The sequence below is a fragment of the Saimiri boliviensis genome, chromosome 12 (genome assembly GCF_048565385.1).
Source record: "Saimiri boliviensis isolate mSaiBol1 chromosome 12, mSaiBol1.pri, whole genome shotgun sequence".
NCBI classification, from domain to species: Eukaryota; Metazoa; Chordata; class Mammalia; order Primates; family Cebidae; genus Saimiri; species Saimiri boliviensis.
Window position 1 is genome coordinate 116,697,106 of NC_133460.1, and position 17,948 is coordinate 116,715,053.

Below are 17,948 nucleotides of genomic sequence, written 5' to 3' on the forward strand. Positions count from 1 at the left end.
CCCCCACCCTACCCCCACCATATGCCTGCTCCCCAAAACCCCCACCCCCCACCCCCACCATATGCCTGCTCCCCAAAACCCCCACCCCCACCCCCACCATACGCCTGCTCCCCAAAAGCCCCACCCCCAGCATACGCCTGCTCCCCCAAACCCCCACCCCTCACCCCTGTCACACATCCTGTTCCCCAGGATCCCCCCACCGCTCACCTTTGCCACAGGCCTGCTCCCGGGACCTCCACCCCTCACCCTCACCACACACCTGCTCCCCAAAACCCCCACCCCTCACACCCGCCACACGCCTGCTCCTGGGAGCCCCCCACCCCTCACCCCTATCACACGTCCTGCTCCTCAGGACCCCCACCCCTCATACCCGCCACAGGCCTGCTCCCGGGACCCCCACCCCTCACCCTCACCACACGCCTGCTCCCCAAAACCCCCACCCGTCACCCCCGCCACACGCCTGCTCCCCAGGTGTGTGAGCACGAGCGTGCGTGCGTGTGAGGCGTGAGTGTGCGCAGCAGTGTGTGAGCGCGAGATCGAGCGCGCGTGGCTGGGGCCCCGTGAGTGCGCGGCGGGCGGCCTCTCCACGTGCGCGCGCCGGCGGGCGTGCCCAACTCCTGCTCCCCCGCGTGGGGAGGTCTCGCAGCCCCCGCGACCCGCGACGGGGCAGGGAGGACGGAGACGGACGCCTCCTGAGAGCGGGACTGGGACCCACCGTTCTCGTGAAGTTTCAGGTGGACCCCAGAGGCAGGCCTCGGCCTCCGGACCAGACTGAGGACTAGCTAAAACAGGCCCGGAAGCGGCTCTCCCTAAGGCGCCGGTCGGTGTCACCGTTGCCATGGCGACGCCCGGCGGCCCCGCCCCCTCGTGGCCACGCCCCCGCGACCCCAAAGCGGCTCCTCCTTCCCCGGAAGTTCCCGCGTCGGGCGCCCACATGTGCATGCGGTTAAGCTGGGCGTTCCCGCGGCGGCAGCCCTGCCCCCCGCGTTTGCTCGTGACCCCCGCGGCTGCTCGTGCCACCCGCGAGCTGCGAGGGGTCTCGGCCGCGGCCGCGCTGCTCGGCCGCCCTGCGCCCGCCTGGGACTCTCTCCCGGGCAAAGCCAGGAGCTCAGCCCCACGTGGGAGCGCGCAGGCCCGGCTCATGGAAGCGTCCTGAGTGGGTAACGCCGGGTGTCCGTGTGGACAGAAATAGCCTTTTCGACGAATGACAGAATGAAACCAACTCCTGCATTAATTCTACAGAAATGCCATCAAGAGGTCGCGAGGAGGAGGCGGCCGTCCCCAGCCCCGGCTCCCGGCCAGCCTTCCGATGGTCACTAAGGCGACCTGTTATGTGCCGAAGCAGTCACAGAAGTATGAACAATGGAGCATGAGCGGTTTGCTTTGTGCTCATTATTTATTAAGCTCCTGACTTATTTTTCTGTTGGCAAGGAGCTTCCTATCTTTTCCAAGAAAAAAAAAAGCGTGGACCGGAACAGCAGCCCTCACGTTTCGAGCTTGAATGAACGTTTAGACGGCCTCCCTGTACAGAGCGAAGCTGCGTAAAGGTGTTTACAGACGGGAAAATGAAAAACGCGAGGCCCTTTGTGATTCAATGTGTGAAGACACGTCTTCATCAGAGAGCCGCGGCGCGCTCACTTGGAGACTGATGTGCATCTAGGATTTCCTCCTTGCTTCACCGTGGACCCGCCGTCCATCGTCCCTCCATCCGTCCGTCCGTCCCTCAGCGTTCCCGGCACCCGCTCCGCGTCAGTGGGGTGTCCCAGCCCTCACAGGGAGCAGGCACAGTAGCTGCAGGGACACGCTCCCTGTCTGCTCTGCCCCAGGCCGCTCCCGCGAGCACCCCCAAGGCCACAGGTCACGGCAGGTTGCCCGATGAGGAGAAGGAAGGCGTGACAAAGGCGACAGGTGAGCCGCAGGGCGGCGGATCCCTGGGCTGCAGCTGAAAACAAGACGCTTGTTCTCTCACGGTTCTGGGGGCCAGAGGCCGGGGTCGAGGTGCAGGCCTGTGGTCCCTCAGTGGGCTCCAAGGAGGCGCCTCCTGGTCGCTTCTGCTTCGGGTGACTCCGGGGCTTCTCAGCATCGCCTAGCCCCGCCTCCGTCTCTGCAAGCTGCTTTCTCTCATAAGGACGCCAGGGACCGGGTTTCAGGCCCAGCCTAAATCCAAGAGGATCTCATCTTGACATCCTTAACTTTTTACATCTGGCCATGTTTATGGGGACCAGGGCTCAGGACTTGAGCACGTCTTTTGCAGAGTTACGATTCATCCCCTGTAAGTGTTGGTTCAGAGCCAGGGCTTTAGCGTTACCGAGGCCTTAATCCGAGCTTCATGTCAGGATTTAGTCAAAGGGAAGCTGAACTGCAAGGGAGCTCAGAAATACACGAGCAAGACCCGGTGCAGGGGCCTCGGCCGTCCAGGCTTGTGCTGCAGGTGGGGGCGAGGTGAGGCTGTCTGCCCATTTCAGCCTCGGAACACGGTGGCAGCCGAGCAGCTGGGGCCTGCCCATGATGACAGTTCTGCTCCGGAGCCCACACAGAGGACGTGGCTCACCCCGCGGCTGCCTCACTGGGCGTGGCTGCCGGCTCCAATGTTAAAAGTGATTTGCCCGCGTTTGTCTTCTTATCCGTCACACGGGGACCCCACCACCGCCCCTGGGCCAGGCCTGGTTCTAGGGCGAGGCCAATGGTGGGGGACAAAGTGTTCACGGTCTCTACGTTCATGGTCAGGCAGCCTGGGGGACGGACGCAGGCAAGTGCCACATAAAATAAACCACCGTGAAAATGGTCACGATAGCAATGACACATGCGGAGGGTTAGCAGGCTCATCGGCGTGGCCTCAGGCCCCGTCCTCGGTGAGCCCAGGTGTCCCCTGGGAGGCCCAGCGGCAGCTGCGCCACCTCCCTCCTCCCCCTGGGGCCAGGCCTGCTGGGTGGGTGTTGCCCGACGCACATGCTTTGCTGGGACAGGGCGCCCTCAGGAAGACGAAGCTGCCACCGTTTGAAGCGGGTCTGAGGATGAGCTGCTCTGAGGGTCTTTCGTAACTTCCTATTTTGATATAACTTAAAATATACGTGAAAGTCGCAAAAATACGACAGGAAACTGCCGTTGGAACGGTAGCCAAATTCGCCAAAACTGTTCCCAGTTCTCCTTCCGGCTGTGCAGCCGTTGACGCGTGCCCACGCGTGTGTGTGCGTGTCTGCGTGTGCGCTACCCGTGTCTGTGTGTGTGTGTATGCACGTTTCCCTGACTCGCTTCGAGAGTGAGTTGAGAGTTGCAGACATAAGGCCAATTTACTGCTACTTCAGTGCGCATTTCCTCACAAGGACACTTTTTTACATCGCCTCAGTATAGTGTCAGAATCAGGAGTTAATACCAAGGAAGTGTCGAATCCAGAGTCCACACTCAGATTCATCAAATGAGCGTGAACGCCCCTTCGCCTTACCCACCACGCCCTAGATCTCACCCAGGACCGCCCACCCGTGAGCTTTTCAAAGTCCTATTTCCATTCACCTTCAACAGTTCCTTTAGCCCTTCTTTGTATTTCTTGACCTTGAATTTTTTTTTTTTTTTTAAGATGGAGTTTCGCTCTTGTTGCCCAGGCTGGAGTGCAATGGTGCGATCTTGGCTCACTGCAACCTCCGCCTCCTGGGTTCAAGTGATTTTCCTGCCTCAGCCTCCTGAGTAGCTGGGATTACAGGCAGACGCCACCATGCCCAGCTAATTTTTTTATTTAGGAGAGATGAGGTTTCTCCATTTTGGTCAGGCTGGTCTCGAACCCCCAACCTTAGGTGAACTGCTTGCCTTGGCCTCCCAAAGTGCTGGGCTTACAGGTGTGAGCCACCATGCCCGGCCGACCTTGAAATTTTTGAGTATAGGCCAGTGGCTTTGGAGAGGGCCCCTCAGTGTGGGTGGACATTCGGATTTTCCATTTTATTCTAAGAACGTTTTGGAAAGTTGCATTTTTCCAGGCGCCTCCCCCATTTCCTCATAGTTGCCACATTTATTGGCATCAACTTGTGTATCAAGTTCCCTGATTTCCCTTTCAGTGACTGTGGAATCGCTGTACTTCCTCTTCATTTCTGATATTGGCAATGGATGCTTTTCCCTCTGTATTTTTCTGTTATCTTGGTTGATCTATTATTTTGTTTGTTTGAGACGGGGCCTCACTCTGTCTCCTGGACTGGCGTGCTGTGCTGTGATCATAGCTTACTGCAGCCTCCAACTCCTGGGCTCAAGTGATCCTCCTGCCTCGGTCTACCAAATAGCTGGGACTACACACATGCAACCCCACACCTGGGCTACTTACAGAAAATATTTTTCGGAGAGATGGGGTCTTGCTATGTTGCCCAGGCTGGTCTTGAACTCCTGGCCTCGAGGAATCCTCCTGCCTTGGCCTTGGAAAACGCTGGGGTGACAGGGGTGAGCCTCAGCGCTGCGCCTCCTGGTCAGTCTTATAGGAGAAGTGGGAGAAGTTCCCCGGCCCTTCGCAGGGCGTGCAGTGTGGGAGTGGCACTTCTTTCGTGCCCAGCTGCTCAGACCTCTAGGGGAGCAAGCAGACGGGCAGGCTGTGGGGCTCTAACCCCACGCAGCGTCTAGGGGTGAACGTTTACAGCTCCTGAAGCCGCAGCGGGGGTGTGTTACAGGCTGCTCCTTTAGTTTTGCCGTCTGTAGATGCTCAGTTAGACCCTCTACCTCGTGGCAGGGACGGAAGGCTTTCTGAACCCCGGGTTCTTGCCTTGGTATACCAGAAGATTGGGTGGTACCTGGGCTTGGAGAATGAGTGCAATGTTTTATTGCGTGGAGGCAGCTGGGGGAAGTCAGAAGCGGATGGATGGGGAAGGTTTTCCTCTGGAGTCGGGCCGCTTGGCAGCCTGGGCTCTCCTGTGGCACCCCAGCCAAAGTGCCAGCCGGGATCCTTCCAGCGTGCCGGTGCCCGCTGGTGCATCCCTGGCAGCCTGCAGCCGCCCCTGCGGTCCTCCGCTGACGGGCTCCTGCGGACTTCCACCCGTGTGCCAGCCTGCTAGGATCTCAGGGTTCTTACAGGCACAGGATGGGGGCACAGCAGGCCAGGGGAGGTCTTGGGAAAGGCTGCATTTGGGCAGGAAATGCGTGTCCTCACCTAGGTCCGTGGGGGTGGAGCCTTAGCAGGGACCACACTTTCCTTCCCCGTCCCTACTGTTTAGAGGGACCACACCCTTCCCCTCCCAGAACTTCCATTTCATAAGGATATATCAAGATTTTTTAAATCTTTTTAAAGAACCAAATTTTGGGTTTGTCCATTTGAACTGTTTTCTGTTTTGTTGACGTCTATTCCTATTTTTATTATTTTCTTACTTCTACCTATTTTTTTAAAAATTTACTTACAGTTTTCCAGCTCTGGCGGTAACAAGGCGGATTACTGGTGCCATAGTTAATTTTAGGTCCACTTGACTGGGCTAAGGGATGCCCAAGTATCTGGTAAAACTACTTGGGTAGTTTCTGGGTGTGTCTCCGGAAGAAATCAGGGTTTGAATCAACAGAACGTGTAAAAAGGGTTGCCCTCCCGGGCACCCTGCACCCTGCTGAGGGCCAGCACAGAGCACCCCGCACCCACCCCGCTGAGGGCCGGCACAGAGCACCCCGCACCCACCCCGCTGAGGGCCGGCACAGAGCACCCCGCACCCACCCCGCTGAGGGCCGGCACAGGGCACCCCGCACCCACCCCGCTGAGGGCCGGCACAGGGCACCCCGCACCCACCCCGCTGAGGGCCGGCACAGGGCATCCCGCACCCACCCCGCTGAGGGCCGGCACAGGGCATCCCGCACCCACCCCGCTGAGGGCCGGCACAGGGCATCCCGCACCCACCCCGCTGAGGGCCGGCACAGGGCATCCCGCACCCACCCCGCTGAGGGCCGGCACAGGGCACCCCGCACCCACCCCGCTGAGGGCCGGCACAGGGCACCCCGCACCCACCCCGCTGAGGGCCGGCACAGGGCACCCCGCACCCACCCCGCTGAGGGCCGGCACAGGGCACCCCGCACCCACCCCGCTGAGGGCCGGCACAGGGCACCCCGCACCCACCCCGCTGAGGGCCGGCACAGGGCATCCCGCACCCACCCCGCTGAGGGCCGGCACAGGGCACCCAGCACCCACCCCGCTGAGGGCCGGCACAGGGCATCCCGCACCCACCCTGCTGAGGGCCGGCACAGGGCATCCCGCACCCACCCTGCTGAGGGCCGGCACAGAGCACCCCGCACCCACCCTGCTGAGGGCCGGCACAGGGCACCCCGCACCCACCCTGCTGAGGGCTGGCACAGAGCACCCCACACCCACCCTGCTGAGGGCTGGCACGGAGCAGGCGTGGGGAAGGGAAAACTCTCTGCTGGAGCTGAAACCGGCTCTTCTTCTGCCCGAAAACACTGAACGCTGTCATTCTTGGGCCTTCACACTTGAGCTGACTCACACTGTGGATGGCAGACCATGGGATTTCTCTGCCTTCATAATTATGTGAGTCAACTCCTAGAACAGATTTTCTATCCATCCATCCATCCATCCATCCATCCTTCTATCTGTATATCCAGCCAGCTATCTCTATCTCAATCAATCAATCAATCAATCACATATCTATTCATCCATCCTTCTCAATCTCTCTATATCTATCTATCTATCTATCTATCTGTCTATCTATCTATCTATCTGTCTGTCTGTCTGTCTATCTATGTTATGTTCATCTGGCGAACCCTGACTAATAACATTGGTTTCGAATTTTATTCTTTAAAGCGGTCAAATTAAAACAAAACAGAAAAGATATTGGTTGTATCTTCACTCTCAATTTGAAATATTTTTTAATCTTTCTATTTTGACCCACAGTTGATTCAGAAGCATTTGTTCTGGCAGGGCAGGAGACTTTCTGGGTATCTTACTGGCACTGATTTTTAATTTAGTTTCACAGTGATCAGAGAACACACCATACAATTTCAGTAGTTTGAGATGTGCTGACACTTGATTTTGGCTCACGTATCTGCGGTTTGGGCAAGTTCTCCATGTGTACAGGGAAAGGAGGTGGCATGTTCGGTGTGGATGGCCGTGTGAGGTAGGTCTGTGTCCTTACTACTCTTGTCTTCTTGTTTTCTCCATTAGTAAGGGAAGCGCGTGAAACTATCCCACGAGGTCTGTAAATTTGTGTATTTCTCCTTTTAGTACTGTCAGTTTTTGCTTTATGTAGTTTGAAGTGCTTCTATTAGGTGCATAGGCCTTTGTGATTCTCACGTCTGGCCGATGCCCTGGCCCTCTGTCTCCAGTCTTAAATCTGCTGTGTCCGGTGTTCGTATACTAACTCCGGGTTTTTAATGTTTCTGTTGGCATTTTAATCGTTTCTCATCGTTTTGCTTTCTACGTCACTCTGTATTCAAAATATGTCTCTTATAAAGAGCATGCGGTTGGGTTTTGCTTCTTTACTTTTTAAAATTCAGTCTGACAGCCTCAGCCTTTTCATCGGAGGAGTTAGTTCATCTGTACTTAATGCAATTATCGGCATGGCTGACTCTGTGTCTATCATTCTGTCACCCGTCTCCCTCTGCATCCCTCCTATTTTAGAGTCTCTGTTCCTTCCTTCCTGTCTTAATCAAACATATTTAACCTTCCTTGGCCTTTTCACCTCCGCCTCTTCGCACGATTATTTTAATGTCTGCTCTTAGCGTTAGAATCGACATCCTTAGCTTTCCACCGTCTACGCAGTGCTAATACGGAGGCCCGCTCCATTTCCCACCGGGGCCCGTGTGCCATTGCTTCATTATTTTAAATCTACCTACATCACAAACTTCAAAGCATGGTATCGTTTTTATTGTAAATACTCGTATGTCTCTTAAAGAATTGAGAGACTAAAAATACAACCTTCGTATTTGCTCAGACACTCAGCCTTTCTGGCGTGCTCCACGTCGGGTCTGAAGACTCAGTTCCCACCTGGTGTCCGTTCCCTCCAGCCTGAACGCTTCCGTTACCGCGTCTCAGAGCGAAGGTCTGCTGGTGACAAAGTCCTTACGCCTTTACTTCTCTGAAAGTCTTTCCATGTTGCCTCTATTTTTAAAGAGCTGTGTTTGCTGGATGTGGAACTCCAGGTTGAAAGGGTCTTTCTCTGGCCACCTCGAGGACGTTGCTCAGTCGCTGCCCTCCGTGCGCCTTCTCTCCTGGATGTAGTTTGCCGTCTTTCCCGGGCTGCTGTGAAGACTCTCCCCCTGATTGGTGGTTTTTAGGCGTCTGATAATGAGACGCAGTTATCATGTGTTTCCCCCCATTGTTTCTCCTCTGCTTCTGGGACTCCAAATACACATGTGTTAGACACATATTGTTAAACTCCATATATTTTTTAAAATCATTTTTTCTCTCTGATCTTCAAACGGAATGATTTCTGTTGGTCTGGGGTTCAGAGCTGCCGATGCGTCATGGGGGGTGCCAGGTGTGCCAGGGTGTGGGCTGAGCTGGAGTGTGGCTCCAGTCAGGATGATGAGTAAGCCTCATTCTGGGTGGGTTCACTCCGGGGGGCCTGTGGGGCCCCTCTCAGCTCCCATTTGCTGCAGAAGCACCCAGGTGTCATCCATGCCAGTCCTCCTGGCACTGAAGTGAGTGGTGGCCATTGAGCTGTGAGTGGTGCACCCTGCTGCCCGGGGTGACATCAAGCACAACACCCAGCACAGCCCCCACTGGGCCTCGGCCCCGGAGGCACCCAGGCTTCTCTGTCAGGGGCCCACCCAGCCTGCACAACATCATTGGGCTGCCCCAAACAGGGGCTGGGTGCCCTCAGAGCAGGGCCCCCTGAGTGGCCAGCAGCAGCACTGGGGGCCTGACCAGGGAGGGCTGGCTTGTGGCGCCCACCGGCACCCGGCTGTCCCCATGCTCAGGAGGAGGGAGGAGCTCTGCCCTGCTGAGAACAGCCCGACTCCTTTGCACACATCAGAATTCCAGGGATGGGACGCCGCCTCCCCTCTAGCTGCGCTGACCTGGGAGCAGCAGGCTCCCTCGCCCAGGTAAGTATACACTTCACCCAGGTCAGCCACGCCCCTCCTTGATGTGCCCCCTTCAGTGAGTCACACGCGGCCGAGGGCTCTGCCCAAGGGCCCCAGCCGGGGAAATGGCCTGCTGGGAGGCCAACCAGGTGACCCCATGCCTGTGGCAAACGTTGACTTCCGCCAGGCAGCGGCTGAGAGAAGCCCCAGCCCGGCCTGTGCCACCCAAGGCTGCTGGGGACCCTTCCTCTCCCACTTTCCCGTTTTCCCTCCCCGCCTTTCCTCCTCCCTCCCTTTCTTTCTTTTTTGGAGGTTCACCTTAGGCTAAGTAAACACACTGGCCTGAATTATGTAAGCCCCTCTTGCAGCCTGGGCAGATGCATTTAAAAATAAAACTTGTCAGGTGTTGTTACCTTCCAGCCGCCTCAGAGCGAAGCTGTCCGATCTCAGGGCTATTTAAAGCCACAGCACCAGCAGCACCAATGTCCAGGGCCACAGGCTCAGCCTCCTGTGGGGGAGGAGCCGGGACCCTCCACGGGGCTCAGCTTCTTTCCCCATCTTCCTCTTGGCTGTACTGGGAGTGGGGTGATTTGGAAACCGTCAAAGTGTTTAGACATGACTGAGTCAGGGCCAGATGCAGTCGGATTTCTGAACTCCGGACAGTGAGTGCAGGTACTGCCCAGTGGTCCTGCCAGGGTTCCTGGGGTAGAGAGGTTCAGAGCAGGTGTACGGGGTGCAAGACCTGGGTGTCCTGCGTCCCTGAAAGGTGTGAGAGGAGGCGGCAGGAAACCCAGCTAGCTCTGAGCAGAGTCCTGGGCGGGCATCCTGGAGGAAGAGGCATCATCACCGGGAGTGCCCAAGGCACAGTGCACAGACGGGCTGACACCAGGGGTTGGCGGGGGCTGCTCCCAGGAGAAGGGGCCATCTCAGCCCCTCAGGCGTCCTAACACAGGGTCCTGGGAGCACTGTCTCTGGAGAAGGAGAGCGCTGGTTCCCACATCCCGTCCCGGCCCAGAGAGGGGTGGCCAGGAGCCAGGGAGCACTGCCCTTTATCAGTGCAAACCCAAATCGCAGGCTGGCTCCCCAGGAACACAGGCCGTGAGGGCAGGGCCCCAGCTGTTTATGTGGGTCAGGACTCGGGAGGAGGAGGATCACCCCAGAAACGGAGCTGTCCACCGCTCGGTTCCTGGATACCCCAGGCCCCGGAGGGCCTGACCTGGGGGACCAGACTCTGCCGGGGCTGGTGGGGCTCTGACCCCTGGCTTCTGCACCGCCAGAGACAGCCAAACGCAAGTGAGGCACAGCTTGATTGTCTGCTGTGGCCGATAACACCAGGAGGCCCAGCGTCACAGCCATGGCCGTGCTGCTTTAAAGGGTCCCCTCCGCCTCCCACAGGGCCGCCGCTCCAGCGCCCGCCTCAGGCTCCTGCCGACCCCGGCCCCGTTCCCTGGCCCTGCCTCTTACTACCGTTCCCAGCACTCACGTTCCTTCCAGAGAAGCACGACTGAAACAGCACCCAAGGCCCACTGTATATATCTGGGGCCCGTTTTATGCACAAAGAGCCCAGCACCCCCACGAGATGCCTCCCACTGCCCTAAGCCACGCTGTCCTCCTGCCGCGCTGGTAGGGGCTCTGGGACTGGGCTGGGTAGATGGGGCCATGCAGCTGCCTGTGACCTGACCCACTGCCCTGCCCGGGACCCGAGCCCACCGCCCTGCCCGGGACCCCAGCCCAGTGCCCTGACTCAGGCATTGGTGACGTCTCCACCCCCGCCCGTCCTGAGGCTGCTCAGCACAGCCCCTTCTTCACCACTGTCCCTCGCCATCGCTTGCCGGAGGCCGGCTTGCTGTCCTCGGAGCTCTGGGAAAACACGAGAAACGCCCCGCTGAGCGGGCACGTGACTTGCTCGCTGAGGCTCAGGACAGACAGAGGCCACGTCTTGGAGGCAGGTCCCGAGCACAGAGTCCTCTCATCTCCTCCCACCCAGCACCCTGTTCTCGTCGCCTGCTTCTTCCCTCACCTCGGGAACAGCCCCGTCTCCCAGCGCCCCAAGGAGGACGGCGTGTCCTGGTGGCCAGCGAGGCCCAGATTCCACACCTGGCCACACGCGCCAGCCTGGCCTCCAGGAGACGGTGTGAGGTCTCCTCCAGCTGTCCACGGCGGGCCCAGCCACAGAGAATGAGGTGAGGCCTGCACCCAGCTGGGCAAGGGAAGACTGGATGGGAATGGGAGCTGAGGCTGCCCTGGAGGGACTGGAGCTGTGCCCGCTGGGGAGGGATGGACAATGGACACCCCTGGATAAATGGACACCCCTGGTCAGCCAATGGCACAGCTTGTGCCCCTGTCCAGAGGCCCAGCCCAGCACACGCGAAGCCAAGCCTCTGGGCTCGGGTGCAGAGCACGGCCACGGCCAGATGTCCCCGAGCCCATCGGGGGTGTGTGAGGGCTGCCCGGGGTGGGCTCTGGCCATCACGTCCTGCCTCAGTGTTGAGGACATCAGCTGAGATCCTCACTGCCCTTGACCCAGGGGGCTGACACCCCCAGTGCAGAAAGAACAGCCCAGGGGACTGGCAGGGGCTGCTCCACAGAGAAGGGGCAATCTGAGCCCCCAGCATCCTCTGCCGGTCATGCCTGCCTTGAGCAGCTGCCTGCACGGTCTGGACTTCCCTTTGGCACGGGCCCCAGTCACTCTCCCCAGGGGATTTGCTGTCCAGCCCCACAGGGATGCCCCAGGGATTACCGTCTTGGTGGCTGCAGGAAGAAGCCACGTGTGGCAGTGGGCATGTGGGAGTGGTCACCTGCCCTCCTGGGGTCTCCAGGACAGAGGCTAGGCCACAGGGCAACCCAAGGACAGCCTGGACATCTGGCCCCAGCCAGGCTGGACCTCTGTGTGGCTTCTGAAATCCACCAGCTTCCCAGGGTTGCCAACCCCCAGGCTCTCCATCCTTTGGGGACGGGTGTTCCCCTTTCTGGAGAGATATTTCCAAATTCAGAGGCTGTGGTGTGGTGTTGGCTGGTGTCCTGTGGTGCTGGGCCGTGGTGATGGCTGGTGTCCTGTGGTGCTGGGCCGTGGTGACGGCTGGTGTCCTGTGGTGCTGGGCCGTGGTGACGGCTGGTGTCCTGTGGTGCTGGGCCGTGGTGACGGCTGGTGTCCTGTGGTGCTGGGCCGTGGTGACGGCTGGTGTCCTGTGGTGCTGGACCGTGGTGACGGCTGGTGTCCTGTGGTATTGGGCTGGGGTGTGATCATGGCCAGTGTCCTGTGGTGCTGAGCTGCACCTTCCAGAGGTGCCAGCTTCAGGCCATGGCTGGTAACAAGAATCTAGGTCAGCCCCTGCCTCTTGCAGCCTCTGTACAGAGTGGCATCATCCTGGCCTCAGTCCACAGGCAGCTCCCCCAAAACCCTGCAGCACCATTTCTGTTCTGCCTCCCAGGCCTACTCCCCTGCCTATGAGGTGAGACCAGATCCTAACCACCTGCACCCGCCTCCCCCAACTCGCCCTGCTCGGGAGAGGAGGACGCGGACCGCACCTGCCTCCCCCCACACCTGCCTCCCCCCACACCTGCCTCCCCCCACACCTGCCTCCCCCCACACCTGCCTCCCCCGACACCTGCCTCCCCCGACACCTGCCTCCCCCCACACCTGCCTCCCCCCACACCTGCCTCCCCCCACACCTGCCTCCCCCCACACCTGCCTCCCCCCACACCTGCCTCCCCTCACATCTGCCTCCCCTGCACTCACCCTGCTCAGGAGAAACCCCGATCGAGCTCTTGGCAACTCGCTGCCCACACATGGTGAGGCCCAGCTTGCAGCGTCTGCTCTGGAGCCTGCTGGGAGCACCGGCCCAACAGCCCCTCCAGCCAGAGCCCCACCGGCCTGAGCTGCCTGCAGGATGAGAACGGGGTAAGCACATGACCACGTCTCTAGCCGGTGGGATGGGACTGGTGGTCCACGAGCAGCCTCGGGAAAGGGCTCCTTCGTGGGCCAGTGGGAAGGGATGGTCCTACAGTGTCAGGTCCACACCAGACTCCGGAGCCGCCCTGAGATAAAGGCTCTGTGGGGATGAGCTGAGGGCCAGGCAGTGCCAGGCCACCGATGGGCAGGTGAGGACCGGCTCCTCCCACCAAAGTGGGCAGGTTAGGGCTCCGCTGCTGTTCCGTGGGCTCTCCAACCCACTCTACTGCGCGTGTGTGGAACTCTCCAAAAACCACATTAGCAAGAACTGAGAGGAATCCTCCGGTGCGTGATTGGAAGTGAGGGTCCTTAATCCACGTTTTTCTAGCGCTTTGTTGTAGCGCCAGGATTCCAGGTGAACAGAAACGGCTGTGCTCCTCGTGCTTTTGGCAGGCGGGTTGCAGTGGCGTGGGTGTGTGTGGCACCTGCCGCCCCGTCTTCCCCCAAGGATGCTCTGAGTGGGGTGCTGGTGCTTGCCGAGGCGATTGGAGCCCAGGCGCAGTAAGAAGGAAGAGGGGCCCCGGTGTCCTGACCTGCAAGCTGGGAATAACCACCCAGCCCTCCAGCCCGCCAAGGAGCCACGGGGCAGCCGGTGACGGCCGTCTCACTGTCGGTTTTCCTGGCAGCTCGCGGCCTGGGTGCCAGGAAGGCACGGGTGTGCCAGAGGCCTCCCCACCTGCAGTCCTGCTCCACGCGGTCCGTGATGTCCCCACTAAGACAGTTTTCCCCAGAACCCAGGAAGGCTGTTGTCTTTGTTGTTGTGTTTGCCAGGGCTGAGTTTCAGCTCCCTTTATCAACATCTCTTTCTCACTCATTAGGTCCTGCAGGTCAGCGACAACACCGTTTGATATTTTGACCTTTTTTTTTTGAGACGGAGTCTTGCTCTGTCGCCCAGGTTGGAGTGCAGTGGCGCAATCTCGGCTCACTGAAACCTCCGCCTCCTGGGTTCAAGCGATTCTTCCGCCTCAGCCTCCCAAGTAGCTGGGACCACAGGCGTGCGCCACCATGCCCCGCTAATTTTTTTGTATTTTTAGTAAAGATGGGGTTTCACCGTGTTGGCCAGGATGGTCTCGATCTCTTGACCTCGTGATCCGCCTGCCTCGGCCTCCCAAAGTGCTGGGATGACAGGCGTAAGCCACCGTGCCCGGCCCTGATATTTTGTCTTTTAATGTGGTGAAAACTCTCAGGTTTTCTCCTGTGTCGAATACATGGGGTCGTGTCAGAGAACATGTTTGTGTGTTCACGGTGCATTTCCCTCGTGACGGAGGCATTGCCCTGCGTGAACACTGGCTTCATAAACTGTAAGCGCTCGAACGGTCAGGACTGATAGACACTCAGGGCTGGGATCCTGGGCTGCGCCCACGGTGAGTTCCACGAAGGGTTGATCTTTTCCGGTGCCCACAGGTGTTTTTCAGCCCAGCCCCGTCCTCTTGCCAAGTCAGCACGTTGAGGTAACCAGAAGACCTGCCTGTCCTGCACTCAGCCCTCCTGTGGACACGGGTGTCTTCACGGCAGCTCCCACCCAACTTTGTGCCTGGACGTCCTGCCGCTGACCATCACCACAGGGAGCACGAAGAGAAGAGAGGGCTCTTCAGCCTCTGTGGAGGCCTGGTCCGCTGGACAGCAGGTGCAGGGGCAGATACGCTGGTCTGGGGAGAGCGTGAGTGCAGAAGGAAGAGCCGGCAGCTCCCACAGCAGCGCGGGCACCGGAGGGCACTTACTGGTCGGCTTTCGTGCTGCTTTGACTGTAACTGAATGGCCTGGCATTCTGGTTTAACTGTTCCATCTCTGTGCGGCTTTTCTTACACACTTGAGCGGTGATGAGACACTTCATGCCAATTTATTGGATTTCAGCTTGCAGCCAACCCCGGCCAGTGACACTGCTTTTCTGTTAAGAGCCTGTGGGAACAAAGTCAACACTGTGACTAAATAAACACAGCTGACAGGGGCACGTCACCAAAGGAAATTCCAGAGCTCGGCCTCTAACGAGGAGGTGAGCGCCCGGCGAGTGGAGGCTCCTTAGGCACAATACAGAGTCGATTGCCCGAGAGCTCTTGAGCAGATTTCAGAGGGAGTCAGAGCTAGACGCAGCACCTCGCCCAGGTGAGGCTTCTGTCTGTGGCTTTGCCATGAGGCAGCACTGCCCGGGGTAAGATGCTGGCACAGAGTCGCCACCTCTGGGCATGGGGAACATGGGCGAAGGCACCTGGGACAGCCAAGGCTGCCTGTGTGTGTGAGAGAGACAGTGTGTGTATGTGTGGGTGAGTGTGTGTGAGACAGTGTGAGTGTGAGACTGTGTGACAGTGTGACTGTGACAGTGAGTGTATGTGAGACTGCATGTGTGAGCATGTGTGAGTGTGCAAATTTGACTGACAGTGTGTGTGTGAGTGTGAGTGTATGAGACTGTGCATGTGTGAGCATGTGAGTGTGCAAATGTGTGTGTGAGACTGTGTGAGACTGTGTGTGAGTGTATGTGAGACTGCATGTGTGTGAGCATGAGTGTGAGTGTGCAAATGTGTGTGTGAGAGACTGTGTGACAGTGTGTGTGAGAGTGAGTGTGACAGTGTGTGTGACTGCATGTGTGTGAGCATGAGTGAGTGTGCAAATGTGAGTGTGAGACTGTGACAGTGAGTGTGTGTCTGTGACAGTGTGTGAGTGTATGAGACTGCATGAGTGTGAGCATGTGTGAGTGTGCAAATGTGTGTGTGAGACTGTGAGACTGTGAGTGTGTGAGTGCATGTGAGACTGCATGTGTGTTAGCATGTGAGTGTGAGTGTGCAAATGTGTGTGTGAGAGACTGTGTGACTGTGTGTGTGAGACAGTGTGTGTATGAGAATGTGCATGAGTGTGAGTGTGCAAATGTGTGTGTGTGAGAGACTGTGTGTGTGTGTGTGTGTGTGTGTGTGTGTGTAAACCTGGGAGGAGAGAGAGCCAGGCAGCAGCCGGAGAACATGCTCTGTCTGCAATCCCTGCTGCAGTTTCTCGCTGACCCCTGAGCCATGCCAGTCCAGGCAGACGGACAATTCTGGGCGGAAACCAAGCTGCCACTCACCAAGGGGAAGCAGAGTCTGCGATCGCAGCAAAACACAAACAGCAACATTCCTCGCAGAAATAAGACAAAATCTAAACTCTACACAACTTAACATTCACAACATTCAGGATATAGTACAAGATGATTCATTATAGGAAAAACCAGGAAAACATGACTCTTTCCATAGAGAAGACAACTGAGACTCACATTAAGATGACCCGACGCTGGGATGGTCAGAAAAGGACTCTAAAACAGCTGTTATGCAAAGACGTGGAATCAACGTCAATCCTCATCAGTGATAGACAGGGTAAAGAAAACGGGGTCCGTATATATCATGGAATACGATGCAGCCATAAAGAGAATGAGGTCATGTCTTTTGCAGGAACATGGATGGAGCTGGAGGCCATTATCCTCAGCAAACTCACGCAGGAACAGAACACCAGATGCTGCCTGTTCTCACTTACCAGTGGGAGCCAGACAGGGAGGACAGAGAGGGAACGACAGACACTGGGGCCTGTTTGAGGGAGGAGGGTCGGGGAGGGACAGGTTAAAAAAAAAAACAACAAAAACTGTTGAGTACTATGCTTAGTAGCCAGGTGATGAAATAATCTGTACACCAAGCCCCAAGTCATGAGCTTACCTATATTGCAAACCTGCGCATACACCCCTGAACCTAAAATAAAAGTTGAAACATTAAAAAAAAAGGGCGAATGATAACCATGCTCAATCCAGTAAAGGAAAATGTACTCATAACAAATGCAACGATGAGAAAGCTCAGGAAAGAGACAGAAAACACTGAAAAGTGAAAGCTTCAGGACTGAATGGTTTCATGTCTGCATTAAATTTACTAAACGGGCTTATTAGAAACATGGAAACAATAAAGGGAAGTATCAATGACTTGAAAAGTGAATAGAAACAATCGAATCCAAAGAGGAGATGGAAAAACCGATTGAAAAGAAGAGAAAAAAAATCTGGTACCTCACAGAAATGTGGGACAATATCAGTAAATCTGACATACGAGTAACTGGAGTCCCTGAAGGTGAGAACAGCCGGGAGGAGGCAGAAAAATGCTAGAGGAAATAATACGGTGAAACAATATTCTTAAAACTTTGAAAGAAAAAGTTTGTCCAGAATTCTATATGCAGCGTAGGTATTCCTCAAGGATGAAAATAAAGACATTTTTAGATAAACAAAAATGAAGTGGGTTTGTCACCAGCAGAACTGTACTGTAGAAATGCTAAAGGAAGTGTTTTAATCTGAGCTGAAGTGGTACCAGAAGGAAACTCGGGTGGTTCAGAATAAATGAAGAGCACTGGAAATAGAACATATTTGCATAAACAAAACAATCTTTTTTCCTCTTAATTTCTTTTGAAGAAATCACTGTGTAAACAAAAAGTTATTATGCTATCTTTTTAATTTAATATAAATTTTTTTGGAGACAGTGTCTTGCTCTGTCACCTAGACTGGAGTGCAATGGTGCAATCTCTGCTTGCTGCAACCACCGGCTGGGTTCAAGTGATTCACCTGCCTCAGACCCCCAAGTAGCTGGGATTACAGGTGCCTGCCACCATGCCCATCTGATTTTTGTATTTTTAGTAGAGATGGGGTTTCTCCATGTTGCCCAATCTTGTCTCAAATTCCTGACCTCAAGTATCCACCCGCTTTGGCCTCTCAAAGTGCTGGGATTACATGTGTGAGCCACCATGCCCAGCCTATCATGTTATTTTATGTGTTTGTAATATATGTAGATGTAACATAAATGACAACTATAACATGAAAGACAGTGGAGGTGGAGATAAATAGCTGTATATGGCTGCAAGGTTTCCACAATTTTTGTGTGTGTAGCATTACGATAGTATCTTTAAGTGGACTCTAAAAGGTGAAGAATAGATATTGCAACCTCTGAAGCAATGGGTAAAATAACAAAAATGGTGGAAAGAGGTTCTGTTAAAGGCTAATAAAAAATTAAAATAAAATTCTTCA